Below are 13121 nucleotides of genomic sequence, written 5' to 3' on the forward strand. Positions count from 1 at the left end.
CGGGCCTGGAAGCGTGAGGAAGTCACGATGCATTTAAATGGTATGATACCGCCGAGAAGATAGAAGGTGATTGGACCGATTGATGAGATTATATCCCGTGGTCACAGTCCATCTCAAATGCATCCCATGGACTACTTCATGTGGATGTTCCCACAGGAGCACTTGGCATTAATGGTTTCCTACACCAACGATGCAATGGAATCAAGGGGACTTTGCTTGACTACAAGAGGTGAAATTTTGAAGTTTTTCGGGGTGCTAATCCTTATGACTGGGATTGAACTCAGCACTAGAAGGTCTCTTTGGAGCTCACAGGAAACCAGCAAATATCTCCCGCAACCTCAATTCAGAAACATCATGTCCCGCAGAAGATTTGAGGACCTTCGTCAGAATGTCACGTTCAGCTTTCCAGCTGACTCAAATGGCAGATGGGGTATGATCAGGGATTTCATGGTCGCAATCAATTATCACAGAGCATCACATGTGATTCCATCACAGAACATCTGCGTTGATGAGAGTATGTCACGCTGGTATGGACTTGGAGGAGACTGGATTGAAACCGGTCTTTCTCATCATGTGGGCATGGACCGAAAACCCGAGAATGGCTGTGAGTTGAAGACTGCTGCATGTGGTACAACGACCGATCCGCCGTCGGTGTACAGTAGGAGCGGCAGCGCGCAGCGGGCACGGGGCACCGTGGCCCACGTGTAATACGTATGATTACCGAACGGGCGCAGCAAGTGACAGGTGTACGCTTGGGTACACGTGTATTGTAAGGAACCGTGTGGGGATAATGCGCGCGCAGTGTAATGCAAGCGCGTAGTGTGAGGATCCGTGCGGTAGTGTAATGACGGCGCTAGATTTTCAATCGCGTACAGTACCTGGTCCACAGTAAGTGACAGGTACTGTATTGGACAGGTGTCCCGGGCGTCCCTCTGAGGGGTTAAGACCTGGACACCGTCCTCGCAGTAAACACGGGGGGCAGACTTGCCCCCCTCCCTTTCGCGCCTACGTACTGCCGTTTCGGTATTCTCTCGCGCGTTGGCTTCTAACCCGTTACCGGTCGTCTCCGATCTAGCACCTCGGGACGACTGCGCGTAACCGGCCAGTGTGCCACTCCCTTTTCGCAAGTCCGACCGATCGGTTACCGCGCGCCGCGCGTCTCGCGTCGCGAGCTCCCTCGGCTCATCCTCCGAGCCTCTCGCCCGCTAGGGTTTGAGGAGAGTTGTACCACATTTTGGTACTCTTGTGGAGGGGTACAACTCTCGAGGTAGAGCCGCGCGCCTTGACGCCCGCTCTGCGCAGAACCGTACGGACGGAAAAGGTTGAGAAATCACCGCGTCGATCGCGAAGCGTATTCGACGATGAACCGACCGGATCAAGGGGCAGACTCCGCCTCCGGGCGTCTGAGCACCCGCAGTGGCAGTGGCGCACCGCGCCCCCGGGTGGAGAACCCGGAAGCCCTGCTGCGACCGCCACCGCGACCGGGCCGCACGCGAGCGTCCGCATCGGATGTTACGCCGGCCGGGTCGGCAGGCACTGAGAATCGCGTCCAATGGATGGTCGACGCGATTCAGCCGCGCATCCAGGCCTGGGTCGAGGAGTTCCTCGCTACGGAACCCCCCCAGGTAGCGCGCGTATGCCTCGACCGAACGGTGCCCGCGCTCGTGGACGCGCACGTACGCAGCGCGATACCACCGCTTTTGGACGAACTTCTACCCGCTCAAGTCCAATGCGAGGTGGTGACCGCGCTCACCACTGTGGATGAAGAATCCCCGTCCGGTACGGCTCTAAAGGGAGCGATCAGCTCCGCCGTGGCCAATCGTCTGGCCACGACCTTCGCCGGAGCAGGAGTCGACGCACGCGAGCAGCGCGACTCGACCGCTCCGGATCCTACGCTAACGCACGCTGAACCGATCGGCGCCGCACCCGGGATCGGTACAATGGCCCCTCACCCGGAGGGTAAGACCATTTACCTCCCACCAATTTATGGTGCTACAGGAGGGCTCACAGAAAATGGCCCTCCCGTACTCGCCGATACGGCTGGCCCCCGCGGGACAGAAAACCGCCTGGGGCGCTTCGCGACAGAAAAGCAACAGCCGTATCGGTCGAGCAGAAGAAGCGCACCCGGCACTCAAGGTTACACCTCGGAGGGTACAGAAAACCCCTCCGAGGAAGAAGACACAAGACGTCGCCACAGGGCGACGCGCAAGAACCGCGACGGACGCTACGCGCGATACCGCGATGCCGGAGGGGTCGGTTACCCCTCCGATGATAACCGCGATGCCGGAGGAGGTGGATACCCCTCCGATGACGAGGACACCGAGTCGGACGGATCGCGCAGAAGCGACCGCAGAGGCCGCAATGCGCGCGACCGACGTCGGTTCCGGCGAGAAGACTCCGATCCGGAGGGCTACAGTAGCCCCGGCGGAGAAGGAGACCGCCATCGCAGGGGCAGAGACCGCCGGTCTGCCCCGAGGCGGGATCCGAAACGGTTGCCGGTGATCAGGCCGCTGAACGACCTGTTCACCAAGGCCGTCGACTACCGCACGTATAGGCTGGAAAATCGCAGCGCGCGCCACGACGCGAGTACCGCGCGGCGAGTTAACCGATATCGGAAGAAGTTGGACGTCCAGCTGAAAACCCACACATTCGGTGGTCAAGATCCAATCGCGGTGCTAGGATTCCTCGCGCGCTTCAAGATGGCCTGCGACCACAATGGGGTCAGCGAAGGCGCGGCCGTATGGTGTTTCCAGTTCTATTTGACTGGGCAGGCTCACGCCTTGCTCCAGTCCAGGCTACACGGGAACACCATGGCGGTCGATGCGGAGCAGCGCGATATGCTCGAAACCTACGCGGAACTTATTAACTTTTTATTGCGCACGTACGCGACCGACGAAGTTATTTCCGAAGCGGTCGGTGATGTCACCTCCTTCCGTCAGAGCTCTAATATGACGGAGGACGTGTACAGTAACCAGTTGTGGGACAAGGCGTTGCGCTGCGGAACCGTATTTTCGGACAGGCGCCTGAAGTCCCTTTTTGTTGAGGGACTTCTGCCAGCGACGTGCGCGCAGGTGCGGAATTATCTCGCGACGCATCCGGGCGTGGACTACCAAGCGGTGGCACGCTACGCACAAGCGATAGGCGAGACGCACCGCTCGGCTCGAAGACAGGCGACCTCCTTCGCGTCGCCTCAAGCACCGTCCGACTCGGTGAGAAGATTCACGCGCAACGCGCGGACAAGGCCCGTGCTGTCGGTGGAGTCCCTGTCTGAACTCCGGACAGCACGCGGAACCGAAACGGAGGACATACTGGCGGTGACGGACCAGTCGGCGACGCCGAGCTCGCTTAGCTCGCCGCCGACTAGCTACCATCCGTCACCTGCCTCGTCCCCGGCGGGCGCGCCGATGGCGCCCGCCCAACACGGTAACGCGCGCGCACATCCGTACGGAAGGCCAGTACAGAACCAGCGGGTCCGGTTCTTCAACCAAGGATTACCTGCACCCCCGCCGTGTCGGTTCTGTCTGGACCTGACCCACCGACAGGAGCAATGTCCTGTGGTGGCGGACAGCGCGCTGCGTTCGAAGCTTTTGCAGGCCCGCGAGGCCAATTACCAAAAGCTTCGGATCCGTCCAGGTCTCCGCCCGGGTTCGCCGTTCGAGCGCCAACCGCCGACCGCGTGGCGAAATTCGCGTGCGCAGGCTCCCACGGGCATCAACGTGGTCGAGCCGCGCGAGGCCGTCCAATCGGAAGAACCCGCGCTACCGCTGACGGACGAGGGGCCCGAGGACCTTGGGTTGACGGGGGAAGCCGGGGAGGACGCGTAGAGGCGTCGACGATCCTCCCCGTGCCAAGCCTCAATAAACAAGGCACCCCGTCGACCGCTTCGGTACGCGCGCCATCGCAGAGCCGAACGGACGAAGCGGCAATTTGCTTCTTCAAGAAGCAAAATTATAAGGTCACCGCAATGGTCGGACAACGACGCGCGATGATGCGCGCCATCACGCCGGTTCTAGATTCGGGCGCCGGCCCGAATCTAATCCACCTACGCTGTGTGGCAGAACCGTGGCGCGCTGCCATCCAGTCCGCGCGGAGCCCGCCGCTCATCGACGCTTCGAATAGGTCGATGAACGCCCTCGGCGAGCTCAAACTGTACGTCCGGATTGGTGAGTTCGTCGCGCGCGTGCCGTTCTTGGTCGTCACCAACCTCGCGGTGGACTGTATCCTCGGAACCACGTTCCTGGATCGCCACGTGAAGGCGATCCTGGCACCGCAGAGGAAGGTGCTGTTCCATCATGCACCGTCCGTAGCGCTGACGGGAGTCACACCCTCGAGGCACGACCGCAAGATGGCCTCGAGGGGACCGTCGCAGCAGCTCCCGCAGGAGGAAAATTCGGCCGACCGGAAGCGCGCGCAGTTCCCGACGAACGTACCGTCACGGAAAATTCGCGTGGTCAAGGGGGTCACGATACTCCCAATGACCCAAGCGATGGTACGCGTCGCAACACCGGTTGGGGGGCTTTGGTTCCTGCAAAACCACCCCAAAACGGCGCATAAGAATTTATGCCTGATGGCCCAGGGGGTCATGGACCTCTTCCCGGGCGAGCCGTTTACGGTGCTTGTTAGCAACTTCGGAAGCCGCGCGGCCCACGTCCCCAAGCATACCGTTGTCGGTCTCGCGTTGCCATCCCCCACACACATCCTGACACTTGGCGTGCCGGCCCCCGGAGAGGCCGACGCTAAGGAAGGGGGAGGGAACAAAAATAATTCCTCGACCGCTACGGAGGAACAAGCGCGACGCGAACAACCAGTTACGGACGAGAGCAGAAGACAATCCTCCACCGCTACGGAAGGATACGCGCGTCGCAAAGAATCCGCTACGGACGAAGGCAGGATTAATTCCTCACCCGCAGGGGAATGTGCGCGACGAGAAGGACCCGTTACGGACGATGGCAAAATTAAATCCACCACCGCCACGGGAGGAGGCGCGCGACGCGAAGAACCGGAAACGGACGACGCCCACAGTGGCAATCCCGCTAACGCGGATGAGCGGACCGATACGGACGCGGAGAAGACCCGCTCGTGGGAAGAAGACGTCCATATTGGTGCAGAAGACAGTACCGTCCGGTCGGAAATTATGGACATGCTGTCCGAGTTCAAGGACATGTGGTCCGGCCACTTGGGTAAGATCGATGCTACGAAGCATCGCATCGAGCTGAAGCCCGGTGCGAAGCCGATCTACCAAGCACCCTACCGAGCCGGACCCATCGCGCGCGAGAAGGAGAAGAAGGAAATCGACCGCATGCTGCGCGCGGGAGTCATCGAACCGACATCGGCCGAGTGGGCGAGCCCCGTGGTCTTCGTCCCTAAAAAGGACGGGACCATGCGGTTCTGCGTGGACTACCGCAAGCTAAACGCCGTTACGGTTCGCGACTCCTACCCACTACCGCGCATGGACGAATGTATCGACTCGCTCGGCGATGCCACTGTCTTTACCACGCTAGACTGTAATAGCGGGTATTGGCAGGTGGAAATCGCCGAGGAGGACCGCGATAAAACAACGTTCGCGTCGCATTCGGGCCTCTACCGCTTTCTACGCATGCCGTTCGGTCTCAAAAACGCGCCCGCGACATTTCAACGAGCGGTCGACATCATCCTGTCCCGCGTGAAATGGGAGACCGCGTTGGTCTACCTTGATGACGTCATTGTCTACTCGCGAACCGTTACGGAACATATGGCACACGTGCGCGAGGTACTACGCTTGCTACAAGACGCCGGCGTATCGCTAAAACTATCGAAGTGCGCGTTTTTCGATACGTCGGTTACCTACCTGGGTCATGTTATCCGACCGGGACGGCTGGAGGTCGAGCGTCGCAACGTTGTCGCGATCGAGCGGGCGCGCGCGCCAACTAACCAAACGGAGCTACGGTCCTTTCTCGGTATGTGTAATGTCTACAGGAGATTCGTCAAGGGCTTCGCGAAGATCGCCGCACTGCTTAATCGGAAGACCGGCAAAAATCAGCCCTTCGAGTTCGGGGTCCTATCCGATGCGGAATACGAAACATTTGAGGCGCTGAAGAAGCGCCTCGGTTCACCGCCAATTCTCGCGTTGCCCCGTTACGGTCAGAAGTACACGCTGGACACCGACGCGTGCGGACACCAAGTGGGCTGCGCCCTTTTACAGGAGCAGCCCGACGGGTGTCGCCTACCGATCGGATACTGGAGCCGCGCGCTAACAGACGCGGAACGCAACTATACGACCACCGAGAAGGAATGCTTGGCCGTAGTGTGGAGCATTCTCACGCTACGGCCGTACCTGTACGGAAGCACGTTTAATCTCCGCACAGATCATGAGGCCCTGCGCTGGGTCCTCAATCTGGCGGACAGTTCCGGGCGGCTCGCACGCTGGCGCCTACGCTTGGCGGAGTACGACTACGACGTACAGTACCGCCCGGGCGTCAAGCACCAACTCGCGGACGGCGTCTCGCGCCTACGCACCGACGGCGGTGACACCGCTCCGGTCGATGACGAGGTCCCGTGCTTCGTTGTCCAGTCGCAGGAAGGCAGCGAGCCCCTCCTGGACAAGGTGCACTGGGACCCGACACAAGACCGTCCGGACGGATTTCACGCGCTCGCGGTAACTCCCGAGGAACGCGACGTGGCGTCCATCTCGGTTGAGGATTTCCTACGCGAGCAGGCGGACGACGCGTTCTGTCGCGTCGCTGCCGAAACGGTCGGAGAGCCTAATTCTAAGTTTGACGTCGACCGCTACGGTTTCCTTGTAAGGAAGTCCCCGCTCGATGGGACCCTACAACGCGTGGTACCGAATCGGTTACGCCCCCGGGTACTGTACCTTGCACACCATCCGAGGTTAGCCGGTCATCCGGGGGGAACGCGCATGTACTACACCCTGCGAAGGGAGTACTACTGGCCACACATGGCCAACGATGCGTTTGCGACCGTACGGAACTGCGCGTCGTGCGCTGCTACCGGCAGGACGCCTGTCAAGAACCAGAAGGATCTCAAGCTGTTCCCCGCGGCGGGCCCCATGGAGTTTGTCGCGATGGACCTCCTGGGCCCGCTGCCCAAGACCGCGCACGGGAACCAACACGTGCTGGTTATTACCGATCGGTTTTCCAAGCTTACGCGCAGCATACCGCTACGGACTACCACCGCTTCGGTCGTCGCTAATGCGTTCCTAGACAACTGGGTCTACGTCTACGGAGCGCCGCGCTACGTGCTCACCGATAACGGTCCGCAGTTCGCTGCTAAATTCTTCGATGCGGTATGCGCCCTCCTGGGGGTGAGGCATTATCTCACGACGGCCTACCACCCCCAGACGAATGGGCAAACCGAACGGTTCAATCGCACGCTGGTGCAACGTCTCCGACATTACGTGGAGGAGCACCAGCGCGATTAGGACAACTACGTGCAGCCGCTGACCTTCGCGTACAATACGCAGGTCCACCAGTCGACGGAGACCACTCCGTTCGACCTGGTGTTGACGCGGCCACCGTCTGGATTGATCCTTCCCGGAACTGTACCGCAGGGCGCGGGGACCCATCTAGAGGACCCGCGTACCCCGTTACAGTACAAGAGGGCCACGCTGCGCAAGCTCCGCGACGCTCTCGACCGCGCACGGATGAAACTTACCGCTTCGCAAAAGCGGTACAAGGACAATTTCGACAAGAAGGTCCGCTTTCGGCCGGTCGTCAAGGCGGGCGACTTCGTGTACGTGGACCGCCCGCCACGTCCGTTGACAAGCGTCGAGCGCCGCACGCGTGCGCGAAGTCCGACCGATACGGACGACCTCTCTGTCAAGCTTCTTCCCAAGACAGAGGGTCCATTTCGCGTGCGTTCCGTTACGGACACCACGGTCCTGATCGAACAGGACGGCGTGGAGAATCGCGTGAGCATCGACCGCGTGACGAAGATGCCACGCGGGCCGGGGGATATCGTCACCCCCGCAGCGTCGACCGAATCGGAAGTCCCCGCAGCCGCCCCGAGCGCGGAGTACGTCGTTGACCGCATCGTCGGACACCGTACCGCGCGGGGCGGGATCCAGTACAAGGTCCGCTGGTATGGATATACCGCTTCGGACGACACCTATGAGCCCGCCGATGGGCTCCCGCAACCGTTTATCGATCGGTATTGGCGCACGCGCCAACGCGGAGAACCTACGCAGGCATAACGCGACGCTTCGCGGCTTCACACCGAACCGCTCGGACGATCGTGTTCGCACGCGCACCGCTACAGGATCGAACCGAAAAGGGGGCGACGTTCGTCGATGGTTTCCGACCCAAAGCCGTCCGATTTGCGGTTTTCCAGTGTCGGTGCCATCGGCTCCGTCTCGCCCGCGCCCGTGCAATACCGTTCGCGGAACCGGGCTACGATTTTTATTTACCTTAGGAGGGGGGGAAGCGTAGCCCGAAGTACGATTTAATTGCGCAAGTTGGCGAGGAAGAAGAGCACCGATAATCGGTTTCGTTTAATCCGGGCAATGCCCCTACTGTACTACGTAAGGGAGGAGACGCTCGGCAAGCCGGTGTCTAGAAGTGGCGCGAGCGCTTCGCCGAGGGCGCCGGTTCGACGTCGTCGGGCGCGGGGCGCGAGGCCCCGACTGTCGACGAAGACATTGGGGGCGCCGCCAGGCGTTGGCTCACCACCGCAAGGACGTCCTGTACGGAGCGCAACTTTGCGTGATGCTCGGCACGCTCGCGCGTCGCCGCGGCAGAGGATTCCTGTAACACCGCGACGGTCTTCTCGAGCTGCCGAACCCGGAGCATCCAATCACGCGCCTGCAGTAGCGCTGCCTCGACCGAGGAGGGGGCGTCCGCCCCCTCAAAGGAGCAAGCGTACTGCAGTGCCGCGAGCGCGGCATCCTCCCGGAGGCGCTCCGGGGGAACTCGACCGAGCGGTTGACTTGTGGGAGGTTTCGGCATCGTTGCTGGTCGCGATACGGTTTCGGCCCCGGTCACCGCGCTTATATGCTGAGTGACCGGGGGTGGGTCCGAAAATCCCGCCTCACCGACCGGACGCCTTAAGTCGCGCCGCTCCTGAGCGACCCCCTTTGGCAAGTCGCTCTGGATGGAGCCCACACGAGTGGACCCTCCGGGAGCGGGTAGCGCGGGCGTAGCGACAGGCGCCACCGTATCGGCAGCGATCGCGAGCGAGGACCCACCACCGTCATCGGCTGGTGCCTCGTAAAGGCCTTCCGCTTCAACGGTTCCGTATGCCGCGTCGTCGCCGACCGCGCCCGCTTCGTCGCTGACCCAAGGCGGCATGTCTAACGCGCAGCCGCGGGCCCAGCTGAACCATACGAAGCCCGGCCGGCCGGTCCAGTCCAGACTTGCCGTGAAGGTCAGTAGCTGTTCCGCGCGCGCCGCGTCGTACGCGGTACCGTCGAGGATTTCCTTGACGCCGACCGAACGGATGAGGGCAATCAGCCCCACCGAGAGGCGGAAGAGCACGCCGCGCTCACCGAGCGGCTCGTCTCGCCTCGCAGCCAACCGGGGGTCGGGGCACCTCGTGAAGAACGGCAACCCCTCGCGGGCAGCCCGAAGGAAGCAAAACAACGCGAGCACCGCCCATTCGGACAAGACGATCGCGCGCACAAGCGTGCGCGTACGTTCCGTTTCGGCTGACTCCGCTCGACCGCGTGGCAACCAATGCGCCGCGACGTAGGCCATCGCACTCGGCGTCGGCACGCAAAGGTGCTCCGGTGCCTCGAGGTCCGGCCAGTCCGGAGGGAGCGAAGGATACAGGCCTCGCGGCGCTGCGCTGGGCACCGAGAAAAACTCGGTGTTGTGCCACATGTGGAAGAAGTCATCTGCACGGCGCCAGCGCAGCCGACTCTCCCGCGCAGCGTCCTCGCCCCACCGGCCGCGGTCCGCGATGCTGTACCAGTTGTCGAAAGGGCGCGGGAAGGCCACCAAGGGGATGTCCGGCACGACGCCATCGTAGCGCCTGTACCGACCGAATAGGTTGAGGAGCGTGACGTGGTACCGCTCCTCGCCACCGCACCGGACGTAGAGCAAGTCGCTGCCACCCGCGGCGGGTGTACGGCACGGCACGTGTCGCCATCGGGCTTGCCAAGCGCCCGCCCGATTCTGCTGCGCCACGCTACCCCGCCCGGACGGAGTCACGATGGCATGATTCGCAGGGACTGCCTGGAATCGCGCCGAGTCCAAGAGGCGGCGCCGCACGTATTCGTCGACCGTCACCGGGGGCTTGCGACCGGAAGCGCGTCGCCGGGCTCGCCGCCGCCGGTGGTCCATCGAGGACCCGGGCAGCAGCGACCGGACGGACTTGACGCCACTTCTCAGCCAATTAGGCGCGCTGGGGGTCGTGAAGGCCCGCCCGAGCGGTAGCGCCGACCCCCGCTCGGCTCGCGGCGAGAGCAGGACAGCCGGCGGTGCCAGCGTCTCGCGCACAGTACCGAAATCGGCTCTTGGCGACGCCGTGCCCGCGGCAGGCAGCGGCGACATGGGAGGGGGGGGTAGTACCGCGGGGTACGCCGGACCCGCCTCAACCGTCCTTGGAGCCACACCCTCGGAGGGCAGCGGCGAGGGCCAGGTCGGTCGTTCTTCTATCGGTGGCGCAGCGACCGGATCGGACGCATCAGCTCGCGAGCGCGTCGCGGGCTCGGCCAAATTGGTGGTCGACTCTGTTCCGCCGCGGCGAGCGCGCTGCGGCTGAAACGCGGGAGTCGACCCGGGTAACGCCGGAGCCCTCCCGGGGCTCGACGGCGCACCGATCGGAAGCGCGTCCACGGGGGTGTTGCTGTGATCCATGGTCGGTCATGGGAAGAGTTGGGATAAAGGAATGTCGTCGTCTGGGGAAGGAATGGAGGAGTGTTGGTGAAGTGTGGGGGAGTTCTGTGTTGGAGTTGGTGGTTCTGGGGGGTTCGCGTGGGAGGAGACAGAAGCCACGCTATCCGAATCGGACGATATACCCGACTTATATACCGTCAGGTCGGTGAAGAGCCACGAGGCGTGCTCGTCCGCGCGAAGAGGCTTCCGTCCGGTCATCGCACGCACAGGTTGTGGAAGAGATCGAGGGGACCGCTGGGAAGAAAATGTGGTCGCCACGAGGATGTGGCGACAGATAAGGAAGGGGGTCTGTGGTACAACGACCGATCTGCGGTCGGTGTACAGTAGGAGCGGCCGCGCGCAGCGAGCACGGGGCACCGTGGCCCACGTGTAATACGTATGATTACCGAACGGGCGCAGCAAGTGACAGGTGTACGCTTGGGTACACGTGTAGTGTAAGGAACCGTGTGGGGATAATGCCCGCGCAGTGTAATGCAAGCGCGTAGTGTGAGGATCCGTGCGGTAGTGTAATGACGGCGCTAGATTTTCAATCGCGTACAGTACCTGGTCCACAGTAAGTGACAGGTACTGTATTGGACAGGTGTCCCGGGCGTCCCTCTGAGGGGTTAAGACCTGGACACCGTCCTCGCAGTAAACACGGGGGGCAGACTTGCCCCCCTCCCTTTCGCGCCTACGTACTGCCGTTTCGGTATTCTCTCGCGCGTTGGCTTCTAACCCGTTACCGGTCGTCTCCGATCTAGCACCTCGGGACGACTGCGCGTAACCGGCCAGTGTGCCACTCCCTTTTCGCAAGTCCGACCGTTCGGTAACCGCGCGCCGCGCGTCTCGCGTCGCGAGCTCCCTCGGCTCATCCTCCGAGCCTCTCGCCCGCTAGGGTTTGAGGAGAGTTGTACCACAGGTAGCTTGGAGCAGATGATGGAGTTGAGCAGTGAGGTCGAGTCTGACTTGGAGGTGAAGGAAAACGGGAGCGGCTTGCAAGTGGAGATAGTTTTTGATGCTCACGCCGAGGCGCGATATTTGGACAATCTGCACCGAGCTTGCACTCGCCGGATGGACCACTTCTTCAGACTTCGATGCCCCGGTGCTCGCGGGGATTCGGCTGCAACGCTCCACCGCCGTACGAACGTTCCCAGCTTCGTGTTCTCTCCATGTGGCCAGTGTCTCCGAGCCGCGATCGGGAATGGACTATACGCGCTGGCTGGAGAAGTGGCTGCACTAGCCATGATGAATATCCATCCGATGCCAGCCGTGAGCGTCGCCCAAGCTGGAGCGTGGATCGAACAGCGGTTGGGCTCTTACCGCCTGGAAAAGATTTCGATTCCGAAGCGTGTTGACGAAGAAGAGTGGTTGGCTTCCCAACGTGATGGGATCTTCTTGTCCAGGTTAGGGGGAATGGACAGTTCAGGAGAAGAAATCGACCATGTCGTCGTTCTGGATGCCAAAAGGCAGCTCTTGTATGATTGCACAGAGCGTTTTGCACTGCAGATGGGCAAGGGAACCTTGAGCGCTTGTCTTGGTGATGGGGTCGACCTACTCGGCATTCCGGAGCTTCGTCGCCTCACCAAACAGCCAGTTGGGAAGCGCAAGCGTCATGGTGGTGGTAGGAAAATATCCACCGAAGTTCAACGTAAGCGAAAGGATGTTTCGCGAAAGAAGAAACCCTTTACCACTAGTTCCTCTCAGACAAGGAGGAGGATGGTGATCGATGAACCGTAGGTGCTAATTAAACTGGATCCGCTTGGCCTTATCGAACATGCAAGGGTCCAGCACTCCATTCAGCATGACCTTGTTCAGCTTTCGGAACATTTCCAAGTTTCTCTTCGTCAAGGCGTCGGCAAGGTTCAGTTTGCCGGCTATCCACTGCATCGTAGCGATCTCTCCGTTTTAGAAGGAGTCTCGCATTCGTGCTACAGTGGGTCGGAGACCGTAATCTGTCCCTTCGTGGAGCGTCGTCACTGTTGAGTACAAGCCGTGCGAGTCAACCGTGAGGATAAACGGAAGCGGGACGTCCGATCCGTACACTCGTTTGAGGCTCTCGGCCATTAGCGATCCACGGTCTGTTGACGTTGCTGCGGCAAGTATTTCAGCTCCAATTGACGAAAACGCCACTCGGGATTGCTTGCAGCTATGCTAATCAAGGACATGGTACACACCGGCACCCCCCGCAGGCAGGTATATCTCGGAGAGGTATCCGGTCTGCCCATATGAAGTGGAACCATGGCTAGCATCGGAGAAGCACAAATACGAAGGGTCCTTGTCTAGCATCGGGGGAGCACAGTACTTCAGCTGTGG

This window comes from Chondrus crispus, genomic scaffold (genome assembly GCF_000350225.1).
Source record: "Chondrus crispus Stackhouse genomic scaffold, scaffold_88, whole genome shotgun sequence".
In the NCBI taxonomy this organism is placed as follows: domain Eukaryota; phylum Rhodophyta; class Florideophyceae; order Gigartinales; family Gigartinaceae; genus Chondrus; species Chondrus crispus.